Source organism: Carassius gibelio, chromosome B8 (genome assembly GCF_023724105.1).
Source record: "Carassius gibelio isolate Cgi1373 ecotype wild population from Czech Republic chromosome B8, carGib1.2-hapl.c, whole genome shotgun sequence".
Lineage (NCBI taxonomy): Eukaryota > Metazoa > Chordata > Actinopteri > Cypriniformes > Cyprinidae > Carassius > Carassius gibelio.
Genome location: NC_068403.1, coordinates 7,440,268 through 7,458,820, shown reverse-complemented (window position 1 = coordinate 7,458,820; position 18,553 = coordinate 7,440,268). Strand labels below are relative to the sequence as shown.

At 35.7% G+C, this 18,553-nt stretch overlaps 1 protein-coding gene across 8 annotated transcripts in view; it reads left to right on the top strand.

Moving 5' to 3' along the window:
- The window catches only part of dab2ipa (DAB2 interacting protein a), an 89,419-nt gene that overhangs the window by 39,715 nt on the left and 31,151 nt on the right, over window positions 1-18,553 (top strand). For 2 of the 8 annotated variants that reach the window (XM_052564248.1, XM_052564247.1), the window contains exon 1: window positions 12,306-12,632. The exons of the other annotated variants lie outside the window; for them this stretch is intronic. The gene's annotated coding sequence lies outside the window, so the exon portion shown is untranslated. Of the gene's footprint in view, window positions 1-12,305; window positions 12,633-18,553 lie in introns of those variants that run through there. 8 annotated transcript variants of the gene reach the window in all.

Sequence of the window (18,553 nt, the reverse complement as noted above, 5' to 3'; positions counted from 1 at the left end):
GTCTAATAATTAATGAAATTGGATTTATTTTTATTTTGCTTTCAGTTTTAGTTTGCTTTGCTAGGCTTTTTGTGCACAAATCAGTCACATTCTTCCGAAGAAATCTTTTAAGTCTTAATTCTTTTTTAGTAAACAGTTTTTTCTCTTTTTCTTTCCTTTTGGACAATCTTTTTGAGTCTCAGTTAAAAAAGTACAATCAGTCTGATAATTCCGTTTCATGTTGACTTTGATTTTGTTTTTGTAGAACTCTTAAATTTGCATACTTTTTCCATGATAGAATATTTTGGGTAATAAGTGCATTCCATATGTTGATTATGAACATCAAATATGTCATTGATTTATTTAAGGTGTCAACCAATAGTGTGAGTTTGGGGAAGGACTACAGTTTGATGTCACTAATAATGGAGAGGAGTAGGCCTTAAGGGGTTTCTTGGAGTTTTTTGATATTGTTGATAGTGTTTGACTGCTTAATGATCTGTTTTCTCAGATTAAGCCTCAGGTTGGTAAAAGGGCATTATTTTTAGTCTCGTTCTGCTTGTAGAGGACAGTGTTGATCTGTTCTGCACTAATGGCCAGCATCAGTGTATGTGGAATCTGTGATTTCATGCTTTATGGACTCTGTTATTTTCCCTCTTTACCTTTTAACTCTATAAAAGCTTCCATTTAGATATCGGGTGTCGTTTTGGGTGAAGAACAAGCTTTTAAAGCTTCTAACTTACCACTGCAAAGGATTTTTATTGATAGAATTAACGTATGAACATGAAGTGATATGAAAGGGAAGTTGATTTGCTTTTATAGTGGAAGGGCAAAAATGTAGTTAATTATTTTGGTTTATAAGTATATATAACAAGTTACTTAAGATAAGGTCAAGTATGTAATGTATGCACCACTAGTGTCACCAGGTGAATTTATATAAATAATGTACTGTATATGACACACAAAAGAAATTACAGTGAGTTTTTTTTTTACTTGTATTCAGCAAAAAAAAAAAAAAAATACATTACGATTTTTTTAAAGCTGTTTTTTTTTTACTTTCTATTCTTAAAATAATTCTGAAAAAATTATGTTTTCAATATTGATAATGATAAGGAATTAAGTAAAAATCTGAAGGACCATGCAACACTAAAGACTGGAGAAATGTCTGCAACTTAGACATCAGGGGGGGAAAACAAACATTTTAAATTTATTCAGATACAAGAGAGTTATTTTAAATTATTTCACATTATTTTTATATTTACTGTATTATTGATCAAATACATGCAGCCTTGGCAATCATTAGACCCTTGAGAAAAATCTTGCTCTAAAATTTTGAATGGCATTGTTTAACAGATCATTACTCAATGTACATTCAACTATGAAAATATATTAATCAAATTGGGACATAACCATTTTAATGCAATATGTAACTATAAATCATATAATGTATGGTATTTTCACTGCAAGTCCAAGTGGAGATATCAAACTAAAAGACAAAACAAAGACTTTAACGTGACATTCAGCCTTAGGAGATCTCTTTACATTGCAGCCTTTGAAAAGGACATTGGGCTTCAACTATTGATTTTACCTCTTTTTCCCAACAACCATTATCCGACCAATAACGGCAGTGAGATCTCTTCATCCTCATGTAATTGAATGAGAAATAAAGGAGGTGGCGTCGTCTCAGCAGGGTGATGGATAGGGCTATTCAAAGCGTGTTTTTATTCGGCAAAGGCCATCTTCTTCACCTCTGGCTCACACTTCTGTACATTTATGAGAGTTATTGCTGCATAATCCATTGTTTTTAATCTAAAGACACGCTGCTTGAAACCATTACTGAAACATCATGTCCTTGTGTTTTTTTGTGTGTGTTTTTTAAGAGTCTCTTGCATCATCCCTTTGACACAGCGTGGTTTCCAGGTCAGCCTCCCTTCATGCTTCCGGCTGTTTTGCTATGTCCCACTTAATTACAAGCCTGGGAGCCGTGTAATAGAGAGAATGCATGGCCTTATTGCACTCAGCTAATACCAAAAGACATGCTTGCCCAGGGCGTGCCAGTGTTGTAGTGTGCATGTCTTCATTTCTTTCTGTGTTTGTGTATGTGTGTGTGGGGCGGACGGGCCTTTGTCTTTCTTCCCTAGACAAATGGCGTAATCAGAAGCGGTTATGTTATTTTGTTTATTTAGTGACCTGTGAATTTCACTGCAGATCGTCTCGTGGATGCCATCGATGTGTGAAATTTAAAATATCCTGTTAAGCGTACATGCATACCGAGATATATTAAAGAGGATTGCTTGGAAAGCATCAAGCACCATATTTGTGTACAGACATCTGATAAAAATCTTTAAAATTATTTGAGATCAGAAGTGTCACAAAAACATCTGTAGAAAGCAGACATCTGACATCCATCAGAAAAATTATAGCAGTGGACTGATGATGAAAAAACACTCAAGACAGACTTTGAATAGATGTCTTAAAGATGTGTCTGAACCATGTATTGAGTCACAGAAAACTAAATGATCAGTCATGTTATCCAATAGGGTCTGGCTGTCATTATTTCTTTTCCAGTAAATATTTCTGAGAAATATTTTATATATATATATATATACATATATATATATATATATATATATATATATATATATATATATTCTCAGAAATATTTACTGGAAAAGAAATAATGACAGATTATGAAAAATATATTTTTTATATATAATAAATAAAAATAGAATAGAAAATGATAATGTTACATACAAGATTTTTTAATAAAAAGAAAGCAACTAGACTGAATAGAAATGGAAAATAGGATTCTAGTGTTAAGGTGACAAGTTTTTTTTAATAGAAAGAAAACAAGTAGAATAGACAGAACAGTGTTAAGGTTAGAAGGTCAAGTGTTTTAATAAAAAAAACAAGTAGATAGAATAGAAATAATATGGAAAATGGTAGTGCAAAAAGAAAAAAGAAAACAAGTAGATCGCATAGAAATAGAATATAGAATGCTAGTGTTAGCAATGGAGGGTCAGTTTTTTCTCTTAAAAATAGAACAAGTAGATTGAATAGTAAAAGAATAGAGAATGCTAGTGTTAAAGGGTCAAGTTTTTAAAAATAAAAATAAAACAAGTAGATAGAACTGAAATAGAATAGAGATTGTTGGTGTTACAGGGACAAGTTTTTTAATGAAACAAAAAGAAGAGAACAGAAATATAATGCTAGTGTAGTGTTGGGGGGTCACTTTTTAATAAGTAAAAAGTAGATAGAGTATAGAAAGTATAGAAATCGAATAGAAATATTAGTGTTAAGAGAAGGTCAAGTTTTTATATATAATAAAAGAAAACAAGTAGACAGAATATAAATAGAATAGAGTGTTAATGTTAGAGGGTCAATTGTAGATTATTAGATTATTAGATTAAACTATTATTATAATTGCGTAAAAGTATAACATTTAATGCAAAAATAGAATAATATTAAAATGTTAGTTTGGAGAATTGTGACAGCACTCCCTTGTCTGCCGCTCATCTTTGTAAGGGAACTTGTGCACTGCTTTATGAAAAAGCAACCTCTTAAATAATTCATGCACAACTTGTCACTATTGACTGATATTGATTAAAGGCACACTGGAAAACACTGTCCCGCAGTATGTTGTGTCCCAGGAGATGGGGGAGGGGTGCAGTGAGCTGGTACGGCGTGGTGGTTGGGTTTGGTTTGAAGACGTGTGATGTGAGGGCTGTGGCGGTCTGCCCATAATGGATTAGCCTCATTAAATTCAAACCTGTATTCCTCTCAAAGAGACACCAATGGCAGAGCGGCACGCTTCCTTCAGTCCGTCTATCCCTCCGGTTCTGTCTCCATCTCACCCTGTCTTCCCCCATGGTACTCCATCTGTCTGACAGGCTATCCAAACCCCACCACCTATTTTTTTTTATTATTATTATTTTATTATTCATTTCTGCAGTCTCTACCCCACTAAAACCTGCACCATATTTCTGCTTTTGACCCTCTGGCAACCTCAAATATCAGCTATGAATATGACTGTCATGTACATTCAGAGCATTTCTATGATTGGCCAAGGACTTCAGCGGCTATTGATGGATCTTTTCATGAAACGTTTTTATTTCTCAAGGTCTGCATTTAATGGCAAACTGAGCAAGCTTTGCGGCTTATTTATCATGGTAATCCTATGGAAATTGATGCTTAGCGCTTCATGTAGCTTTTATGTGGTCATAAAACCTGTTGCATATTTTGCAGTTTTTAAGAACTGTGCATGTTTTGTAAATGTTAGTTTTACCAGCTGCATCTCTATTTTTTTCACGTCCACAATTGAGCTTCCATTTTCTTTCTCTTAACTCTTGAAATTTCTTACTTATTTAGTGCTATTGAATCCAGTACTGAATTTCATATAACAGTTTATTACATTGTTTCAATAGGAGATCAGCGAGTTTTCTTTTTCTTTACTGTATTGGTCAGTATTGGTGACCTATTTTCAGCTTTAGCAAATCTTAAAATTAATTTTCGGAAACAGTACATTTATAGTGCCTTAACTACATTTTTCGTTTAGTGTTTTATTTTCTAATTTATATCAATAAATATTAAAGTTTTTTTTTTTATTCCACCGAAGGCCTTAATAACAATGCATTACCATCAATACAGTGTTACAGAAAGCTTTCTTTTTGACCCAGCGGTTCAGTGGCACTCTTTTTTGGCAACATTTCCCCCCTTGTCTTCATTTCGCTCTCATTTTGAGTGCTGGACATGGTATATTATAGATCGGGCCTGTGAATGATGTATAGAAATGAAATTCTTGTAAGCAGGGCAGTGTTTGGCATCTTCACAGACAAGGACGGGGACCTCTCTATCCCACAGATCTTTATTCGGAGGAATCACTGAATCCCATTGTTATGATGTGAAGTAATGCTTGAGCCAAAGGACAGAATAACCTTCTTGATGAAACAACTTCCAGCTGTATGACTCCTGAATCTAAATTCAACACGGTATAGATAGAAATGCTCAGGTATTGTTAAAGCAATGTCCTGGAGTCAATTCAAGTTAAGCTCTATTGACAGTATCTCTGACATGCTGTTGATTATCCTAGGAAATCATTTTAAATCATCACTGGCAGTAAATCAGGACAAATATTAAAATATGTGACCCTGGACCAAAACATTGTATGGGTCAAAATTATAGATTTTTTTATTTTTATGCCATTTAAACTTTAAATGTAAATATTTTATGCATTTAGCAGACGCTTTTATCCAAAGTGACTTACAGTGCATTCAGGCTATCAATTTTTACCTATCATGTGTTCCCGGGGAATCGAATCCCCAACCTTGGCTTGACAAGGCAAAGAAGTTAAATCATCAGATTAAAGCAAATTAAAGCAAACTAAAGCAATGAGTTTTATATGCAATGCCTATGCAACATATATGTATTTCAGAGGCATTCAACCAGCATCTTGCAATTTGTTCACTGTCTAAATTGTGAGATAGAAACAGTGAAAGCAAATTTATGGATTGAGCCACCAAAAGTAGTGAATTAAATTAGGAATTGTAGAATAATGTGATAACATTCAGTGGTATTTGTGCTATTTCTTGCACTGCTTTATACAAAATAGAGTTTGCAAGGGAGTGATGGTGCAATTGTGAATAAAACTGAATATATGGGTTGCAATTTACATTTTAAAAGATGGCTTAACTTTGCACTGTCGTTTTGACAGTAGAGAATGCTGTTTAGCTCTAGTAATGGGGCTTTTTGCAATGACCATGACCTGAGCAAATTGATTTACTCGAGGATGAGATGTCTTTCTAATTCACACTCAAATCCAGGAGGATAGCAGAGAGAGGAACAGCATGAACGCAGCTGTCATTTCTGTCACCTGATGTTTCTGTGCATTGTACGGTGGTCTAGATGAGGACAGTCACTCACAGCCTGTCAGCGTCCTGCAGATACAGCTCTTCAGCTTCTGGAAATTTCCAAACGTCTGTACTATACAGATCACTCATGCTTCATTATTGCCTGGGATATATTACACACAAGGTATGGCAAACCAAAAACAAACCTGTTTGAGCTGGAAATTGTCAATCAAGTTAGTCGATTTTCTACTTTTTTGACCGAAATTCGGAGAGTAAATGAGCAGTATCTAGTTATAGAGTTATCGCTACACTAAAGCTGGTTTATACAATATATGTAAGCTGCACATGTTAACTTTGCTGCCCATATTAACAGGTTACTGAATTCAAACTAAGCACATAAGCTATAAATATTAATTTCTGTACTCTTACTGATTCTAATTTCGCTATAAATCCCCCCCCCCAAAAAATCAAGGAAACACTAAAAAATAAATCCCCAAAAATAGGGAACAATATACTGTATTAATAAGAAGAGATATTCAGTATTTATTAATTACAGGTGTTTTACTGTACATGTATTTTGAATTTTGCTCTTCATAACGTTTTAAAGTTAATGAAAATGTCTGTAAAATTACAGAAAATTGCCAGTATTGTCATTTTATTTGTGTGTGTGTGTGTGTGTGTGTTTTATATAAGTGAATACTTTAATATTTATGTGCAAATTGATTACTAATTGATTTTAATTGGACTGCATAGCTAAAAGTCCCATTTAGACTTATTTCTCGAATTAATATTTAATCTAATTTTGCTATTTTTTTTCTTTCAAACTGTAGGTGAATACTTCGATAGCTACACAGTTATGTAAATTAAGTCCTATTTGGATGTAAATTTGATTGCCTTTTTCATACGAAGTAATTTTTGTTACCATTTTATAATTTATGGCCATTATTAGAGTTAATTATTCAATATTAATGTTATTTTAGGTTTACGGAACAGAAGCATAAAGCACAACTCAAACCTGCAGCCGGTTACAAGAGCTGTGTGTAACGGGTCTAAGTGTGTAACTGTGTCTGGCAGATTCACTGGAGTTCAAGGATCAATGACAAATCAAATTATCGGATAAGACTTTGCTATAATACGCAGTAATCTTTCAAGCAGCAGTTCTGCGTGGCCACTGCAGTGGTTTTTATATTCTACCTACACCACTTCGCTTTTTTAAATGGCCACACATGTAGACACAAACAAAACTGGCATTTCTTCACAGGGCTTAGTGCAGTTCAGTCTAATTGAGACCCTCAGACAGGTTTTTTGTCTCCTTTGTCATGGCTTTCTTTTGCATTTTAAAACGTTTCTTATACCCTTGCGAGTTAGGCTTTCAATTGTGACACTTTGTTTATTATAAGGTCTTATTGAGATGCACACTACCGTGTAGAGTGTATGTGCAATTTTGTGTTGTTGTCCCTCAAAACATCTTAGCAATCATCATCATTTAATGACAAGGTAATTTGTGTCAACAACTTGCAGTCTATAGAGGGAAACTGCAGGCGAAATTGCACCAGTTATGAAAGCAGTCAGTCGCTGGGTACAAAAGCTAATCTTACCCTCTAGAGTTGCCATAGTAACAAAGATAAATATTAAGTACAATTCAATAAGCAATTGCGCTTTTCTCTTGTAACATACACATTAATGAATGCACATCATCAGTGTGTGTACCTTTTGAGGTCATGTTCAAGCTGTCACGGCGAGTGCTGCGTTTCGAAGTGACGGATGCCGTGTGACCCTTTGCGAGAGCAGGCTCCGAGGCAACCGTGACTGAACTAAACCTGTAACAATGGCATCCAGCACCTCCGTAATTAACACGTTTTGCAGTTACGTTGTCCTGGTGGGTTGTTAGCATAGTTACTGGGAAATCTAGGTCAATATGATGCGTCATAATTCCAGCCTGTAAGGCAACAAATTGTGAAAAGGGAAATAGGGGGGCGGTTTTATGGTTCTGCGCGTGTTCAGTGGTCTGTAGTTGTAGTTAATGGAGCCGGGAAAGACAGGAGGAGAATATTAACAGTGCTGAGGGGAATGTTAGAGGTCGCTGACTGAGCTACCACAGCCTGAGATTAATAAAGGAAACGTTTGGAATCTTGAAAAATTAACAGTTATATTGAGTGGTTTCTTCTGCGGTTCACAAAATAAAGTATTGTCTTCTTTTATTAATCAAAATAAAACTGCTTGTTTCAGAGTGAAGCTTTTTTTTACACACAAGTATTTTTCTTTGTCTCTGAGTGGCAGGTTTTGCAGTAAATGCTGCATAAATTAATTATGGGAACCATCTTTACAAACTTTTATGAGAAGCCCTTTTAAACCTAATTTTGTCAACAAAAGATTTAAAAAGAAATTTAAAAATTATGGCAACCAATAGTAGTACTGTAATTTACAGTTGTCTGGTAACATAAATTGATATTATTTTTTCTTATACTATAATATAATATAATATATTCTAATATATAATAATACATTTAATAGATTTATTTTACAGTGATTTTCTTTTGTAATATTTTATTTAATAATAATAATAATCGATTATTATTATTATTATTATTAATAACAATAAATAAAAATATTAAACAAAATAAGAAATGTTACTGTTTTATAGTATATTGAGCTCAGTAAAATGGCCTAGTTATGCATTCCTACAAACAAGAACTGCAAACGTGGAGCTTTTAATTTTCATTTGCAATCACAATTTTTATCAGAATCACAATTTAAAAATCATGCAGCACTATATTAAAAAGTGAAAGAGCTTCAGAGTAACATAAACATAACATCATAATGTCAGCTTTGGAATAAAGCACATGGCATATACAGACCACTTTTATTGTGTTGTTGTCATGTTCGTTGTCATGCTTTGTGATATTTCTGCTTTTGTTCTCTAAGGAGGGAAGAAAACCATGGGTTTGGAACGTCATAATGGTGAATAAATGATGACGGAATTGTAACTTTTCTTTCAAATTGTCCTGCGTGCGCGTTTTTGACCGTCATTACCAATCACTATTCACATAACATGCATTCAGGCATTCAGCAGATCTGCTGAGAGTTTCTTTACCATTTATAATGATAGATAGCAGAGCAGCTATGACAGATATGAGAGGCAGCTAGCCACATCTGCATCATTGCATTCATGGTTATTTTCATTCTGTTGACAATTCAAGAGGCCAGTCGGGAAGTCAGGCCCTGTTATTTCAATCCTCATTCTGCTTAACGCCCCAGGGAGCTTATATATGAGGAATCCTTTCTGAGGAATACGAATTAATATTAAAAGACTTCCACAACTCCATAAGACAGATGTGAGACCATTAGGAGAAGCTGCAAGATGACAAGTAATTGCTCTTAGCTTGCTCACACACACACCTACACAGACGTAAAGCGGAGAGAATGGCACTGGAAAATGAATCACAGGCTTGCTGTAGGGGAAAGCTGTGCGTGGTGGAGAATGGCGAGAGCATATGTCATTAATTTGCCTGCTGAGTGACTCGCACACATTCGATACGTTATGTTAAAGGTTGAGTTTGGAGGAGAGCCGAGCTGGTGATAGGAAACTCCTCTGTTATAGCGCATGTCTTTGGGATATTGTGTCACCCGATGAGTTGTATTCCTGAACGTGTGTATGGCCAGCGCCCACTCTCAAGGACTCTGTCACATCACACTTCTGTCTTCAGCGTGTAACAAAGACATGACCTCATTGTTTCAGCCCTGAAGGACATGGAACCCACTTTGGTTTCTCCACCCAGAAATGCCAGGAAGCTTGTTAATGCCTTAGTGAGAGAACATTGATGAACAACTCAAAAGATTTTTTCTCGAGATCTTCAGCTAAAGAGCAGACCTTGAAGTCGCAATAATACAATGCATTCATTAGCATGTTTAATGGATGCAAACCTTTACATCTGAATAGACATTCAGATGTCACAGTCTATTCAACACTCGAGTCAACAGATGATGATAAAATAGGAGTGTTTTATTTTATCTCCGTGGGAAATATGTTAAAAGCCAGATGCCATGTAATGCAAAGCACACAATTACAGCACAATAAATGAGATGTAATATTGTGAACTGTTTAAGTGTACTGTTTTGACCTATTTGATTCGTGTTTTATGCAAGTTGTACATACCATACTGTATGTATTTTACAAATGTACAGTGGGCTCCAAAAGCCTAATAATTATTATATTATTAACATATGCTTATACACACACACTCTACTAGATGTATATCGCTAATAAATCTTCTTTTTCTTATTTATCTAGACCAGTAATTTCTAAAACCAATTAGCCGTTGTAACTCATCATGCTAATTGTTGTAAGTTTTAATGTGCTGTAGGCCGGGGTCTCTTCCTCCTCTTGATGTTCATCATATTATGGCTTAAACTACATTTTCTTATGTAATACAACATTTGTGTGAGTTGAGCTCTGAACCTGATGAAATGATCTCATAAATGATTATTTTATGGTTATTAAAACCAACACGTTCACAAGTTCAATGAATAATTTCAAGTTTTTGCATGTTTTTAGCAAAACATTTAAAAAGAAGCTAGTATTTTTTTTTATACAACATGACCTTTTGTAATCACACATCATTACTCACATGACGTTTCTTTTCACAACAGCAGCCAATGAGCTGCCACTCAGCATTCAAATACTTAACTAGTGCTTGCTGTAGTGATTGCAGTGCACTATTCTGCCAAGACCAAACACTTCAACATTGCCCTGTAACCTTTATTACCATGCTAAACGCTCAGAGCGCGGTCAGGAACAGAATGGTTTTTTTTCTCAGGCACTACAGGCATGTTTTTTTATTTATTTATTTTTTTTCTGGTCAGTTTTTAGATTGAGCTTATTGCCTTTGCTTAATGTGTTGTTTCAGACTAGTGGAAGGAAAAAACATCTAAAATAAATGTTTGAATGTTTGTTACACTTTATCTATTTGTGACCCTGGACCACAAAACCAGTCATAAATCTCAGAGGTATATTTGTAGCTATAGCCAAAAAAATACTTTTCATTGCATGGGTCAAAAAAAATCATTAGGATATTAATTAAAGGTAAACAGATATTTTGTAAATTACCATAAATACTTAATTTTTGATTACCATATTTTCCGGACTATAAGGACTTATTTATCAAAATCAATTTGACATGAACCAAGAGAAATGAACTAAAAATAAAACATTACCGTCTCCAGTAAGATGCTACCGACTCCTGTAGTCTACACTGAAAACATAGAGCGCCCTCTCGCGGCTGTAGACGGTAATGTTTTCTCTTGGTTTTTGGTTCTAAATAAATGCGACTTATAGTCCAGTGCGACTTATATATTTTTTTTCCTCGTCATGTATTTTTGGACTGATGCGACTTATAGTCAGGTGGGACTTATAGTCCGAATACGGTAGTAATATGCAATGCTAAGAAATTCATTTGGACAACTTTAAAAGTGATTTTCTCAATATTTTGATTGTTTTGGACCCTCAGATTCCAGATTTCAAATAATTGTATCTCGTCCAAATATTGTCCGATCCTAACAAATCATACATCAATGGAAAGCTTATTTATTCAGCTCACTTGCGTAAAAAACTTACCCTTATGATTGGTTATATGGTCCAAGGTCACTTTTGCCTGTAGATTCCATCTACAATACATGTCAGGGCACAAAAAAGACAAAAATTCTTCTCTTATAAACTTTGACTAAAATCAAGAATATTTTGTTCAGATTTGTTATGGAAACATTTGCAAATTAATGCATATTTAATTAGATAATACCTCATGCATATTTAAACACATCATCTTGCAATTCCTAATGTAATTAAACAACTGAAGAATACATTTTTTTTTTCTTTTCTCTTCTGCCTTATTCATTTGGGGGGTCTTGCCTCCAAAGGCATTTTGTAACATGGCACATCTTAAAACACAGAGATCATGGTGCATGAGCAAGACAGAGTTGGTTAAAATGAAATGGACTAAATCATGAAATATGTAAATATAATAATATTGTATAATAACATAATAAATAATAAAAAGTGCATAATTTGTCTATGATATCCAATTCTTTTTCTAAATGTTAGATGTTGGTGTGAGGTCACCACAGTTTTAAAATGGCTTGTGGTCCAAAAAAACCAGTGCTGTAACCCTAAGTATGAGCAATAGTGTAATAACCAAGCATGCTGTAATTGTTTTTAAGTATGCACTACTCAGGTCAAGGTTTAATAGGCCTACATACACCCACCCACGCTTCCAAACAGCCATTTACAGCCAGCAAACATGCATGCTGGGAGATATTGTCTTTACTTTTGGATGTAGATTTTCCCTGTGCAGGGAAGAGGCCAGTATATCACAAAAGCCACAGGACAAAGGCCACACACACACACACACACATGCTCACAGAGGGAAGGGGGCAGGGCCAGCTCACACTGTTCAGCCTGCTTCCGTTGCACACAGCAGCAGTCCAGCCAACACAATGAGAAAGAGAGAGAGAGAGAGAGAGAGAGAGAACAGAGTCTGTGGCCCACTTTAAATATGAGTGGGGGGTTTACAGCAGCTCCTCTGTGAGAGTGTGACAGTTAAAACCAGGAGGCCGGAGTGAGACGAGAGAGGAGAGAGAGGCGGGGCCGTGCGGCTGAGTGTGTGTGTGTGTGAGAGCCGCTGCGAGCGGGGCTGCGTGAGTCCGCTGTTCCCAGTGGCTCTGAGCCGCAGCAGAGGTAGCAAAATGGAGCTGTGAGCAGCCTTCCTCATCCTCGTCTTCATCACCAGGGGACCGGGGATCCTGACAGCATGCCTGGTGAGTATTTGGTCCCAGAATCCCTGTGGTTATGACAGGCGTGCTGTAGATCCAGATCTTAACGGATGGAGTGCATTACAGTGGCGCTGCATTGTGCTTGAATGGCATCTCATTACAGAGCTACCATGCTGAAAGAATGAAAGCGGGCGAGAGAGAGATGAGGGACGAGTCACAGCGCTCTCCCAGCCTTTGTGGGCATTATCAGGGCATTAATCGATGGTAAACAGAGCGCTGCTGCGGTCAGCAGGGATTGTAGCCGGGAATTGAGGTGTTCAGTCTCTATGAACGGATCAGGGCTTTTAACTCCGCGCAGCTTCCCCATTCTGTCCTTTGTGTGGGAGCAGATGTACAAAAACGCACGCTGGGTGAGGAATACACACCGTGTCAGGTGGAGGCTAGAGGTCTTCATGACTGCTTTTGGTAACATTGTTTCATTTAATGGCACTGTCAGTTTGTGAATTGATATTATGATATCCATTATTCCACCCTGTTACTGGGATGTGCTGTCTGACATCCCAATGTTCTCTATGGGGAATGGGCGGATCTCATAATCCATGTTTGAAGAGATGCTAGGACAATATGAAGATTTTTTCCATTTATTATTCATTCTTAAAAATAAAGATTTTCACAGTTTTGGTTTTCCGAAGAACCTTTTAGTGAACAATTCCTAAATTACTTCTTTTTTTTTTCCTTAGTGTGAGGATCATTTTAAAATCTAAAGATCCTTTTTCAACTCTTAAGAACCTTCTGGGGAATCTAATGGTTCTATGGATGTTAAAGGTTCTTTATGGAACCATAGATGCCATTAAAGAACCTTTGTTTTTGATAGTGTTGTACAGGTTGTGTATTGGATTTAGTGCATTTGTAGGTGTGTAATTACAAGAGTGTGTTATTTAGCAGAGCTTGAGAAGCTCCATGGTGAAGACTGAGATTATGTTATGAATATGTGTAGTATTTATTATAAATTATGAGTACTATGGGTTATGTTATTGCCGTGATTAAATGTATATTGGCAAACAAAATGAATTAATTCACATCATAATGTGTTCTTGTTCATCATAATGTTGCTGGACATATAACATATCAATGGTAATCGTATGAGACATGTAGAGTATTTAATAAATAGTTAATTTAATTGGTTGATACTCATTTAGTAAATAAACAAAAGAAAATCTTGCACACTACGAATACTTGCAGACGTATAAAAATAAATAAATAAAAAAGTATTGGTAGTGTGCTTGATTTTCATTAGTTTTATGTTTTTTTACCTTTTTGGTCTCTTTTTCTTCTACATACAATATGATTAAGTGTTAATGGACACTCATTTAAAATAAAAATACATCAGTTAAAATGACCAATTTTACATTTTCGTGTACAGTATCCTGTTCAAAATTGAAGATAATAATAAAATTGAACAACAATATTTTTTAAAGTCACATTTTTTTTATTATAACCATATTGTTTGCTTAAAAAAACAGGCAGGTGCAGTGTGAATGTGCTATGCTGAGGACAAAATGATTTATTTTATTTTTTTTAGGTATCTGTTAATTACTCGTTTAGGAGCAAGGTTTGGCATATGTATGAGTGTTTTCATCTGACTCATTCCGTCCAACCAATTTAAGCCATTACCAGTAGTTGTGTGAAGGATTTTTAAGGGTCCTCAGAATTCATGATGATTTCAAAAACCTTGTCACAGAGCAGTTTAAGACTCGCCAAGGCTAGCACAGAAATATCGTTCCATTTTAACTGCCTCTCTCTACACAACCATTTTACAGCTTCCGTAATTCCTGGCAGTTCAAAAGCCTTGCTGGTTGTGGGCTGTAAAAACTGGGTAGAAGTTGACATGTCAAACATTGGCAGATGCATTTAATGGGCTTTTACAGCTCTTTATGTTGACCTAAAAAAAGTATGTGTGATTTGATTGTCAGTTCTTTGAAATGGTCTGTTTTGAACCATGTTATGTCATGTTATAAACTTTTTAGTCAATGCACGGTAAAAATGTAGTTTATTGTCATATTTAATGTCACCTGTACTTATTTAAGAATTTGCATTTAAAACGTGTTCCATTTTTCAAGAAAGGAAAATGTTTATTTTTATAAAACATATATCCATAACTTTTTCTCCTGCTTTCTAAAAAAAAAAAAAAAAGGTTTTCCATGCCCCAAGAATCACCCAAATAAGCTTCTTTGAAAAGATTCTTGTGGGTTTAAGAGTGACCCTATCGATAGTGCTGAGATTATGTAACTGTTCATTTGTGTACTCATTCACAGCTGTTAAAATGCATTAATAAGCTGTGTACCAGGGTATTATGGGATGCTGAATAATTACATTGTTCACTGAGCTCCCAATGATTTTCTGATTATAAAATGAGAGGTTTAGTGAGATGTGTTACATGAGCTGACTGATCTAGTTCTCATGAATCTAGTGTATTCATATTGCCCTAAAGGGATAATAGATAGTTTTGATATTTTTGTCATGTTTGTCAAGTATGTAGCCAAAACATATTTGGGGGCAAGTAAAAATGGCTTAAAACAAATAAATAATACAAATTTTTAGCTTGGCTTTTCAAATTCTCTTAAATGTAGCTTGCTCATAATCTAAGCCTAGAGTATATGTACAGTCTACATCATGAGTATAGCGCACACACACACATACTACTGTTTAAAAGTTCAGGGTTGCTAAGGCTTTTTAATGTTTTTAAGAAGTACTCTGCATGGCTGCATTTATTTGATCAAAATACAATAAAAACAGTTATATTGCGAAATATAATTACAGTAAAAGAAATTCTGATTTGATATGTTTTAAAATAAAATGTATTCCTATGAACAAGCCAAATTTTTTGTAGCAATTCATCGGCATATTAGAATGATTTCTGAAGGATCCTTCAGAAATAATTCTAATATGCCGATTTGCTGTGTTTTGTCTACTATTAGATGATTTTAAGTGCTTACTTTTCCAGAAAGAATATTTGAATAATATTTCTGCCTTTTTGTTCAGAGATGTGGCTTGGCGGTTAACTCAAGTGCATGCATTGTATAGGGGTGTCCGATATCATGATTTTTGATTGTGGAAGATTAAAATGTCTCCACAATCTGCTTTTGAACAAATATCACAAGAACAACATGCCATACATTCACTTGAAATGTTAACTCAGCGGTAGAGTTACACTCACGGCACACTGCACTTAGAAATCACAAAAGTTCATTATTGGCATGTGCTTTAAAGCTTTGCCGGTGAAATATATAATTTGTGTGCTGTTCTGACATGCATGCACACTAGGGGTGTCCACGACTAAGGATTTAAATAGTCGAATCAGAATTTTCGTATCTTGCTGATATTCGACTGATGGTCGAATCATATGTTTGGGGGCGGGGCAAATAACATTGAGTCAAGTCAGACATTCGACAGTCATAAAGATGAAGATGAGCATTAGAGTGAAGCATTTGATAGCAAGTTTTTAATAATTGGGGTTAAACTCATAATTTCATGTAGAATACGCTTCGTTATTTACAGTAAACAACATAATGTTAATATTAGGATTTATATGGTATCTGCAAAAGAGCCCTAAATGAAAATGAAGGCGTCTGCGTGGCTCTGAATGAACTCCTTTTGTGGACATGTTCTTCACAAAACAATGTTCAGAAACACGGCAGCTAAACTCTAAACATTCACAGCGTTTTATTATAATGGTGGTCTCATTATAATGGTATGGATGTGACAGTCCATTCATAGTTATTGATATTCTGCTTTGTAGTTTGATCTGCTAGCACTGTGCGCTGAAGAGATATCACCGTAGAACTACAATGAAGCGCTTGACTCAAAACCAAATGCATCTTATATGAGGAAAATAATATATTCACGATATATATATACACCGGCTGAAATGTTTTGAAATCCCTTGTACCCTACCTGTTAGAAAAAAATCCATTCTCTGCCTGTATCAGTTTGAGTCTTGGTAAAGTTTGAAATTCCTGCCGCCAAGATGCTCCTCTGTCGGTCACGGATTATGGAAATTGAAACATAATTCTATAGGGGTGGTTAGATTTATTCACGCACTTTAAAATATTAATTTAAAGCTTCTTTCTTTTCAGAGTCTTATTCATGGCTTTATCATAATAGGCTGCATATTAACTTATTGGGAGAAAACGTAAGTTCTATGTGAAATCTGACATTTGAGCGCTCACATATAGTCAGAACGGCATAATCATAACAGCCCGCGAATATTTGTCTGTGACATTGGTAGTCGAATCAGGCTCCTCGAATCGAAGCATCAAATCGTCAAATATTTGGGGTCACCCCTAGTGCACACACTAAAAAAAGCCTGTCAAACAGCGCCCGATTACTGGAATAGGCTACCTTTTGTGTTGGATTGTGCCAATTCTGTCAAAAACACACAAGGTGTGCAATTTTTTCCTTCAGAATTCCATATTAATTCTAATATGACGATTTGCTTCTCAAGATATGTCTTATAATCATTAATCGTCAATTTTAATAAATCATTAAGTTAAATTAGGGTTGCACGATTAATTGCATGCGATTGTCATGCGTGTCTCGTTAGTAAAGCCCGTTCTGTGATTAGCGGTAAATGTCCATCACTTGCTTTCAAATGGAGCGGCACTTAATAGACAGAGCTGTAGTTCGCTGACAAGCTACGCAATATCGTGTTCATAATCGCATGCGATTCATCTGCGATTATGAACATGATATTGCGTAGCTTGTCGACTAACAAGAGACGCATGACAATAGAGCTGAAGATCTTTGCCCGAACCCGATGGGACCCGTCGGGACCCGACGGGTTCGGTCGGGTTCGGGCTTAATTTCTATCATCTTACGCGGGCTCGGGTCGGGCTCGGGCTCGCACTCCGGTTTGCGAGGTAAACGAGCGGTCATGTGATGTGTTTCGATTAGCGCGAGAAAGATGCGAAAATGAATGCTGAGCAGGTGTAATGGAGGCTTGCCTCTGGTGATTACGTTTTGGTTGCACGGTGCATGCAACTTGCACCAGCAACTAAAGCAAACTATGAGGTGTGGAGAAGTTTTGACCGTGTTTATAATGAGAATAATGACGCACCTTCAGTGAGCGCAGGAGCGCGCTGAAGACATCTACAGTGGATTCAATCATTTTCCTCCACAAAAACATGTAGACCAAGCATAGTCTCTGTGAGTAAAGGTTTTTCAAAGGATAACTAAATATTCATCGAGTCTTTAATGCATAATGTTGACAGAGTATTTACGCTAATGTTGGCATTATTCTTTTATTAAATAGAGCAAATCCGGCGGAGCCTTTATCTTAATTTCGTTATTGCCAAATACCCATCTTAATTTAAAATTTATCTTAATTTTTTTTTTTTTTTTTTAATAACTCGTTTTTATTGGTGCGTTGGTCTATGCTGAGATGTTACGATGTCACAGAGGACTTATTTTATTTCTTTATTCCAACTTCCAAGTGGTCTAGTCTATGTTAGGTATGAGTAAATTATGTTAAAACATGAATAAATTACTCATTGTTGACAAAAGGCAAAAGAGCTGTGTGCGTGCGCACATTTGAATAATGTCGGGCTGTAAACGGGTTCGGGCTTTAAAAAAGCTGTCAATCAAAATTTACTTGTCGGGCTCGGGCCGAAACCTGTCGGGCTCGGGTCCTGTCAGGCCTAACTTTTAAGGCCCGATTACAGCTCTACATGACAATCGCATGCAATTAATCGTGCAGCCCTAAGTTCAATTGAACAGCATTTTTTAAAATAAAACTTTTTATACAGCAATATCTATCACTTTACCGTCTTTGCTAGAGGATGCATCTATAAAAGGAATAATTTCTTACAAAAATGCAGAAGAGTTACTCAAGTACTTTACACTCTTGTAAAACATTGCTGTAGTTGTTCTGTATGTATTTCCCAGTTGCACTACAGGCCGAGTTGGAA